Source organism: Gossypium arboreum, chromosome 12 (genome assembly GCF_025698485.1).
Source record: "Gossypium arboreum isolate Shixiya-1 chromosome 12, ASM2569848v2, whole genome shotgun sequence".
Taxonomy (NCBI): domain Eukaryota; kingdom Viridiplantae; phylum Streptophyta; class Magnoliopsida; order Malvales; family Malvaceae; genus Gossypium; species Gossypium arboreum.
Window position 1 is genome coordinate 19,010,082 of NC_069081.1, and position 10,592 is coordinate 19,020,673.

Genomic DNA, 10,592 nt, shown 5'->3' on the forward strand with positions numbered 1-10,592 from the left:
TCGGCTAAACCGTAGCTCTGATACCAATAAAATTGTAACACCCCATACCCGAGTCCGTTACCGGAGTCGAACACGAGGTGCACACAGACTTAACTTAATTGTTTTCACAGTCCATAAAAAAAATTTTCCAGACTAGCTGGTTACTGCATCACTGTCGCCTCAAAAATCATATCTTGAGTTTTAAAGCTCAAAAATCAGTTTCGTAAATTTTCCCTGAAACTAGACTCATAATTCCATCAACACATTTTTTTCTAGAATTTTTGGTCGGGCAAATTAGTACAGTTTATTAGTTAAAGTCTCCCCTAATCCAGGGTTCGACTACACTGACCTTCACGCATTACGAATTGGATATCTCCCTGTACAGGGCTTCAATACTGATGTCGTTTGTTTCTATAGAAACTAGACTCAGAGAGGAATCTATAAATATATGGCATGACTCCTAATTCTCTCTGGTTAATTTACAATGAATTTTCCAAAGTCGGAACAGGGGATCCAGAAACCGTTCTGGCCCTGCTTCACGAGAACTTTAATATCTCTTAACATACAACTCATATGACTGTTTCGTTTCTTCCATATGAAAGTAGATTCATCAAGGTTAATTTACATAATTTATTCACTATTTAATACCATTCCTACTATTTTTAGTGATTTTTCACATCCACATCACTGCTGCTGTCAGCGTCTGCCTTTAAGGTAGGCCTTACCTATTTCATGATTTCCATGATTCAATTGGCCCTTTTTGCATACATAGCACAAAGTGTGATCATGATTAACCATTCCAATGGCTAATCGATTCAAAACAATTCCATACCTCATAATGATCAACATACAAACGATTATAGTACTATGCTAAAACGTATATAAGCCATTTTCGCATGGCTATCCAAGTTTACACAAAACCGAAAGGTACATGACCTACAACAAAAGGGTAGTCCTATACATGCCATTTCAAAGTTCAACCAAAATTGTACCAAAATGGGGGCTTTGATAGTGTGGATGACTTCGACTTTGATGATCCCGAATCCGATAGCTAACGAGCAAAATCTATAAAACAGAGAGCCAAAGCAACGGGGTAAGCATTTTAATGCTTAGTAAGTCTCAAGTAATGAAATCAGCTTTGACTAAAGTATTACATTTACATAACTAAATGAATCACTTTATTAATACACATTCTCATAATCATACTTACTTCACATTACCGACCCTTATGTTCATACACAAAAGAACAACTTAGCCAAAGGTGGTAGCTCGCTTATCAACCGAGCGAATACTTATTTGTAAGGACTCAACTAATTCAAGCACATACGAACATACCTCATTGCTGGAATTTTCACAAGTGTATAAACTGAAATTTTTACAGCAAGATTGCTCATTTCCGAGTCACGTACCTTCGGGATTTAACCGGATATAACCACAAGCACAATTGCCTTCGGGTCTTAACCCGGATTTGGTGACTTGCACAATTGCCTTCGGGTCTTTAGCCCGGATATAACAACTCGCACGAATGCCTTCGGGTCTTAGCCCGGATATAACCACTAGCATAAATGCCTTCGGGACTTAGCCCGGGTATCATTCAAATGCTCATGTACACATATATCAATAATCACGACACATCCATATTTCATTTTCGTTACTAAGGTTCAAACACAAAATATATATCAAACCTTTACAATTTCGGCTCAATAGCCACACACAAGGAGCATAATTTCAATATAATTCAAGTAGGGTCATTACTCGAAGACTTACCTTGGATGTTGTCGGGCGATTTCGACGGCTATTCGATCACTTTTTCCTTTCCCTTATCCAACTGTGGTCCTCTAAGCTCTTGAGCTAATTCACACAAATTTAACTTATTAAAATCTCATTATGATAGCTTATGGCTGAATATGACAAGGAGTTTAAATGGTCATATGGCCATCCTTTAGCTCAAATACACAATGGTCATGCACAATTTTTAAGCACAACAAGCAATTCAATACAATTCATTCAAACATCAAAGTGAAGCTCAAGGTACTTAGCCCTTATACACATTAGACATTAGAGTCACATGTGTACGAAATCACGAATCGAATTCAACACATTAGTTAGTACCCTCCTTAGCCGAAATTTCCAAGCCAAGAATAGGCATCAATATGCTTGCCTCTAACCGAATGCATGCACACCAACCCCCCCTTCATGTGGCCGAATATGCATGTCCATGTTGAGGCCAGTTATGCACTTAATACCACACAAAAACAGCATACATTTTACTAACTAATGTATTACATATTGTAGCTCAATACACATCTCTCATGTACTTCATAACCGAAACATCATCACAAGAAAATATATACCTTGAAATAGTATATATGTCATGCCAATACATCATGTGCAAACATATATACATATAGGTGCAAGGGCGAATCATAAGGATGACTATGACTATCTCATATATTTTCATTATGGCCGAATGCTCCTTCTACCCCATTTACCTTCACAAAGCATGAACTTCATCATCCAACTTACAAGCTTACAATGTCATGAAGTTTAACCTCATGGTATCTATCAAACTCTCACTCAAAAGTGTTAAAAAAATATTCAATAATCATCAATCCACCATCACATGCACCATTACAAAGCTTCACTTTTAGCATGCAAATGATATCAACACAACCTCACCTTAGCCGAATATCATCTCCATGACATAGTAAGGATTTGAACCATGGCTAGTTAGAACTCAAGCTAACTACAAAAATATACATGAATCTCATGGCAAAACATCAAACTTACCTTAGTCTAGGTACAAGTATGGCCAAACCTCCTCCTAAACCTCTTCCAAACCAACATGAAACAAGAATTCCTTCCTTCTTCCTTAGAATTTTCAGCCCAAAGGAAATGAAAAATGATGAACAAAAATTCTTCTTTCTTTCTCCACAACTCACGGCAATGGGCATGCATGAGACCATTTTTTTTTCTTTTTTTCCATTTCTTTATTACCCATGCTCATTAATTTATTTTTTTCACCCATGATGCACCAACAAAACATGTCTATGACATGTTTTGCCCATATTTCTTTGTCATGGCCGGCCATCACTTGTAAAAAGAGGGATATTTGACATGCAAGGCCATTGTTTTGCATGCATGCTTTAATTAGTCATCACACATTTCCCTATCCTACTTTCAAAGTTTACTACTAGGTCCTTTCTAGTGAAATTCACATTTATAACTCTAAATTAAAGCATCAAGGATGTCACACATGAGTTAACACATATTATAGGCATCAAAATAAATATCAAATTATTTTTATGCCTCGGTTTTGTGGTCCCGAAACCACATTCCGACTAGGGTCGTTTTAAGGCTGTCACACATGACTTGCTTGGTAAGTCTCAAAACTTATACCTAGAAATGCACAAAATGGCCATTTTTGTTCTTGAGATCTCAAGACATGCTTTTGATATCCCGAGATCAAAAGGAAATTTCACCTATAATGCACATTCTAACTTAACAAAATGGGCAACTACTCATATTGAAACATAATCATTATAATGCCAAATCAACATGCACCAATTTAACTCCCAAAAACATATCCAAAACATTCAAAAACATAACATTCAATGCATTCTGCCTTAACATGACTAGGTAAGTAACTTAATACTTATAAGCATGCATACTAATCCATTAATCAAACATTGAAACTCATCAAGTATAACTTCACAAGTCCAAAATTGACCAAAACATACCGAATAGCCAAAATATCAAATATAACTCATAACTTATACTATTAACCTAGGTACATGCCAATTACAACTAGGTTCAAAATGAGGATCATAAACATTAGCTAAACCTAGGGATGGATCTTTGAATGCTTTCGGACTTACATTATATCAACACCTAACATTATCTAAGCATGAAAACAAACAATTTTTCATGCGAAGCAATAAAAACTCAATTGTGCTAACATAATTTGAAAATCAACACATAATGGTTTTAAACAATAAAACATAATAAAATGGCAGTATAATATATTATAACTAAGTTTCATTTCAACATCAATGATCACATAATCTCATGTCATTTTATCAATTAACCCTTTTGGGTATTCATGCCTTATTTACCAAGTATTATTATCATAATAATTTTCAATATCACTGAATCATTTCATGTACCACGTATCGATGCACCCTCAAGGTATTTACATCTTGTTCCATAGATCACAGTCAGTAATCGATATCATGCTATTATTCACTTTTCATTATCATATCTATTTCACATTTTATTTTTTACATTTCGACACCTATTAACTGATTTAGACTCAAGGATGAATACACAGATCAATCCACCAACACAACAAAATACAGACATAAGTGCTGACTGGACATAAATGCATTGGTATCTATAAGCACATCAATATACGCTCGTACCCCCAGGGCATTTGAGCAAGTGATACGTTCTCGACCCCTAAGGTATTAAAGAACTATCAAATAATAATACACGTTTAGCGCTAAAGCTCCCTCCGATATAATAGACCCTATGACCTGCCAACTATACCCGTAATTTTATCCAACACCGTTAATAAATCATTTTTTATTATCAATTATCACCGAATCATACTCTAACATAATTAACATAATGATATCACTATCACAAACATATATATACTTTGAACATAAAACAAACATTTCAAAGTGATTAAGCACAACATACCTTTTATGTCTTTATTCATCATCAATAATTTTATAAATTTAGTTGATTAATAAATTATGTGGTGAAAACAAATTATGAAAGCACAAATAGAAAAATGCTACTCATTGACAACATTCACCTTTCCTTTGTCTCTTGACATCTCGATGTCATCTTTAGCTATGTACGATAATTCAATTACGAAAATAGTATTAGTATCACATTCAACAAGAACATAACCATATTCAAACATGAATGCACATCACACAATTAGGTCCCTTAGAACCCTAATATCCCCAAATCTCGTAATTCACAATCTACCTGATCGAATCTAAATTTGACTTCGTATCTATACTCTAAGGACTTCAAACTAGCAATAAACATCATTAAATACCAGGGTTCTCATCTCTTACACATAGGTCCTTAAAAACTCAATAATGACCTTAAAGATTTAACTTAATCTTACCTTACTCCAAGTCAACCAACTTCATTTTTCAACATAATTCTCGCATTAACTAAGCTTATTCAACTAGATATTTCATAATCTGGAGCTCAATTTTTCTATGTATTTAACAATGGCAATTCAAACTAACGTCCAAAATTACAAAAACTAACTAATATGTTGACTACACCAAGCTTCCTTAGATAAAAATCCATGAAAATTTATCAATAAAAGCTTACTTACCTCTAGCTTTTAGTGGTCGCTTATGGAGAAGAAAAACCCTTTTCTTTCCTCCTTTCTTATGGACGGTTTTGAGAGGAAAAATCGAAGATGAATATCATCTTCTCTCTCCCATTAGAACATATATATACAAATGAGATTAATTAAATTAATTAACTTAATTAACAAAAAAAGTAATTAAATTAATTAACTTAATTAACAAAAAAAGTGAAAGGCCATCATTTAATTTCACTTATCTTAGTGGATTTCAATGACAAGATCATGTTTGTCCATTAAGCTAAGGTCCAATGGTGGCTAATTGCATTATAGACCTTCACAAAATTACTACTTAAGGGCTTACCCAATTCCTTAATCAAATTTCCCTAGTTTAATCACTTTATAATTTAGTCTATGTACTATAGATAACAATTTATCTAATTTAATCATATAGCAAATCGATTCTAGAATTTCATACATGACACTAAATTCCTTGATTAAAAATTTCAAATTAACTCATTTTAAGAAATCCAGCTTCAAAACTGAATTTTCCAACACCAACTAAAATCAGGACATTGCATAAAAATGGAAGAAGGATATTGATGCAGAAGCTCTGGAATGAATTTTAAGAGCTAAACAATCAACTCGAAGTTTATGATTCTTTCTTGCAACCTAAGTAACCTCTTACAATAGTTTCTAGACCAAAGTTCTTGTGAAAAATAAAATAGAATAAAATAAATAAAAATAAAGAACACATAAATTTTACGTGGAAACCCTTTCGGGAAAAAAACCACGGGCAGAGGAGAAGAAAATTCACTATGTCGAAAAATTTTTTACTCAAATACAAGAGGAATAGACTATGTCTATTTATAGGCTTGCAAAGCCATATTCTAGTAGGATTGAAACACCTTATCCTAATCAATATAAAATAGATGGAGTTTAATAAGGTTTAAAACCTTATTCTAAAATAAAATAAAAGAAGTCTAGTTCTATATGGATTTTACTTTTATTTTATTTTCCATCGTATTTTATTTAAATAAGAATTTGGGTCACTTAATTCTAACAATCTCCACCTTGACACAAATTCTCAATGAACAAGTTCTTCATCGCGAACTTTCAATAAACAAGTTCTTCACCTCTTCCAAAAACCCCTTAAGGGTTTAACTTCAACAATGAACACCAACCAAGTCTAAGCAATGCTCAAACTTGGTTATAGGAAGTGACTTAGTCATCATATCTGCAGGATTTTCATGAGTGCTAATTTTGCTCACAACAATATCACCACGAGCAATAATATCACGAACAAAATGATACCGAATATCAATGTGTTTTGTTCTCTCATGAAACATTTGATCTTTTGTAAGAAAGATGGCACTGATCGTCACAAAATATTGTGGCTGATTTGAAGGTCTTCATTGAGTTCACTAAATAGTCCCTTCAACCAAATAGCTTCTTTACAAGCCTCAAGAATCGCCATGTACTCACTTCAAGTGGTAGACAAAGCGATCGTAGTTTGCAAAGTGGCTTTCCAACTAATTGCACAACCTCCGATTGTAAAGACGTAACTCGTGAGAGATCTTCTTCTATCAAGGTCTCCAGCAAAATCAGCATCAACATACCCTATAACTCCATCTTTAGTTCTTCCAAAGCGTAAGCAAACATTAGTAGTGCCTCGTAAGTATCTTAAAATCCATTTGAATCGCTTTCCAGTGTTCTTTACGAGATTCGCCATGTATCGCTAAGCTGACTTGATCGCATATGATAAATCGGACGTGAACAAACCATAGCATACATGAGAGATCCCTCTGCACTAGAGTATGGAACATGTGACATGTACTCAATCTCATTATCGATTGAGGAGATAAGGCCGATGAAAGTCCGAAATGGGTCGCTAAAGGAGTACTAACAGCTTAGCACTCTGCATATTGAACCGCAAAGAACTTTCTCAATGTACCCTTCCGACTTAGGTACAATTTACTTGCTTTTCTATCTCGAGAATCTCCATACCAAGTATCTTATTTGCTGGTCCTAAATCTTTCATCTCAAATTCTTCACTTAGTTGGGCTTTAACCTTTCTTATCTCTTTTATCTTTTGTCGCTATCAACATGTCATCAACATAAAGAAGTAGATACACAAAAGAACCATCACATTTTTCTTAAAGTAGACACAACTGTCAAAACTACTTCTTTTGAAATCATGAGAAGTCATAAGGGAATCAAACCTCTTGTACCCTTGTCTTGGTGATTGTTTCAAACCGTAAAGGGACTTTTTCACAAGCAAACATAGTCCTCTTTTTCGAGACTATAAAACCCTCTGGTTGTTGCATGTAAATATCTTCCTCAAGTTCTCCATGCAAAATGCGTTTTACATCTAACCGCTCAAGCTCCAAATCATGCATGGCAACAATACCAAGCAAAGCTCGAATCGAACTATGCTTAACAACCTGGAGAGAACACATCTGTGAAGTCCACTCGGAATTTGATCAGTAACCCTTTGCAACAAGCCTTGCTTTATATCCGGTTCTTCAACTCGAGTCCCTTCTTTCTTTTAAACACCCATTTACAACGAATGACCTTTTTACCTTTAGGAAGTTTTACAAGATCCCATGTTCGCTTTTTGTGGAGTGATTCCATCTCCTCTTGCATAGCAAACATCCACTTTTCTCGAGTCTTCACACTAATCGCCTCGAATAATTAAATGGCTCTTGATTCGCATCTATATCTTCAGCCACATTTAAAGCATAAGCAACTAGATCAACCTCGGCATACTTCTTTGGAGGTTTAATTTCTCTTCTTGTCCTGTTTTTGGCGATAGAGTATTGCGGTGAAGAAGCAACTCTATTCTCAATTTTGTCTTGGCTTGAGGAGTTGATTCGTATTAATCGATGCTCCACCGCTTTTGGTTTTCTTTATTGGAAGAGTCTTTAAGAGATAAGTTAGGTAGCATAGCAGTTTCATCAAAAACAACATCTCTGCTAATCACAACTTTTCTATTTTCAGGACACCATAACTTATAGCCTTTTACACCAGCTTTATAACCAAGAAAAATGCATTTAATGGATCTCGGTTCCAATTTTCCATTATCAACATGAGCATACGCAGGACACCCAAAAATCTTTAAATCAGAATAATTAGCAGGATTACCAGACCATACCTCTTGTGGAGTCTTTTTCTCAATGGCAACGGATGGAGATCGATTGATCAAAAACATGCGAGAGAGGTCGCTTCGCCCAAAATGACTTGTAAGTTGGCATTTGACAACATACATCGAACCTTCTCCATGATCGTTCGTTCATTCGCTCGCAACGCCGCTTTTGTTGTGGAGTATGACGAATCGTCAAGTGTCTCATGATCCTTCCGACTTGCACAATCTATTAAACTCATCGAGCGTAACTCTAAGCCATTGTGCATGCGGAGGTATTTTATCTGCTTTTCCGTCTGCTTTTCAATCATAATTTTCCAAGACTTAAATGTGGAAAACACATCGCTTTCGCTTCGGGAAGAACGCCCAAACTTTTCGGAAAAATCATCAATAAAGGTTAGCATATAATTAGCTCCACCTCTCGAAGGCACTCGGACGGCCCCACGATCGAATGGATATACTCCAACGTTTCCTTCGTGTTATGGATTCCTCTAGTGAATCGAACTCTCTTTTGCTTCCCAAAAACACGGTGCTCACAGAAATTCGGTTTGCAAATTCCTTGCCCATTAAGAAGTCCTCTTTGCTTAATTTCGCCATGCCATTCTCACTCATATGCCCTAGGCGCATATGCCAAAGTTTAGTAATATCATCATCGACAAGGAAGAGGAAGCGGCAATTGCATCACCGATATGAGAGAACCTCAGAAACATATAACTTGGCAATCTTTCTTTGCCCTTTCATCACAACAAGGGACCCTTTGGAAATCTTTAAAACCCCACTTTCAATTTGTATATCTGCATACCCTTTTAATCAAGAGTACTCAACGAAATTAAATTTCTTTTCAATTCGGAACATGCCGCACGTCACTAAGTGTTCGACAACTCCATCAAACATCTTAACTTTAATTGTTCCAACACTGCGATTTTACATGAAGCATTATTTCCCATCAAAACAACACCTTGAGACATCGTTTCATAAGTTGTAAACCAATCCCAATTGGGACTCATGTGGAAGGTGCAGCTGAATCAAGTATCCACTCCTCGCTTACTTTAGAATCATTGATGAAGCAACTAGAAGTTCACCATCATTTGTAGTCTTCTACAACATCGAGTTCACCGAATTTTTCGGTTGTTTTCCTTTTGATTCGCGACCTCCTTTTAATCTTATTTTGTAGCTTATAGCACTCGATTTAATGTGCCCTTTCTTCTTGCAGAAGTTGCAAGTTTTACCTCTGTTTGAAGATTTCGATCTACCCTTAGATTTACCACGAGGATTCCGTTCCTGTGTTCTACCACGATCATCATCAACATTCCGGTCTTGTCTCCCACGAACAATGAGACCCTCTCCCTGAGAGTTGGGTTTAACCACAAGATGCTTCATCTTATCATACGAGGTTAAAGAATCATAAACCTCATCAAGCGTGAGAGACTCGCGGCTATATAAAATCGTGTCTCTAAAGGTTGAATAAGACGGGCAACGAACAAAGTAGAATCAACCCTAGATCTTCCTTATCATCTCGAACCTCCATGGCCTCCAAGTTTGAGAGAATTTCTTTAAACAACATTAAGTGTTCGTGTCTGACGCACCTTCCTCCAAACGATGAGCATAAAGACGCCGCTTTATATGCAACTTGCTTGTTAGAGTTTTCGACATACATATTTGTTCTAGCCTCTTCCATAATGCAATGGCAGTTTTCTCTTTCATCACATCCTCGTAAAATTTCGTTGGACAAATGCAGATGTAATTGTGTTAATGCCTTTCGATCCTTACGCTTCTTCTCTTCATCTGTTAATGTCGAAGGCATCTTATCTATCCTAGCAGGCATCCTCTAGATCCATCTGTGCAAGAAGCGCTTGCATCTTAATTTGCCACAACGCAAATCGGTGTTGCGATCCAACAAACAGAATTTCATACTTCAAAGACGCCATTACCGTGATCGAGATGAATAACCGGAAGCTCGATACCAATTTGTGAAAAATAAAATAGAATAAAATAAATAAAATAAAGAACACATAAATTTTACGTGAAACCCTTTCGGAAAAAAACCACAGGCAAGAGGAGAAGAAAATTCACTATGTCGAAAAATTTTTACTCAAATACAAGAGGAATAGACTATGTCTATTTATAGGCTTG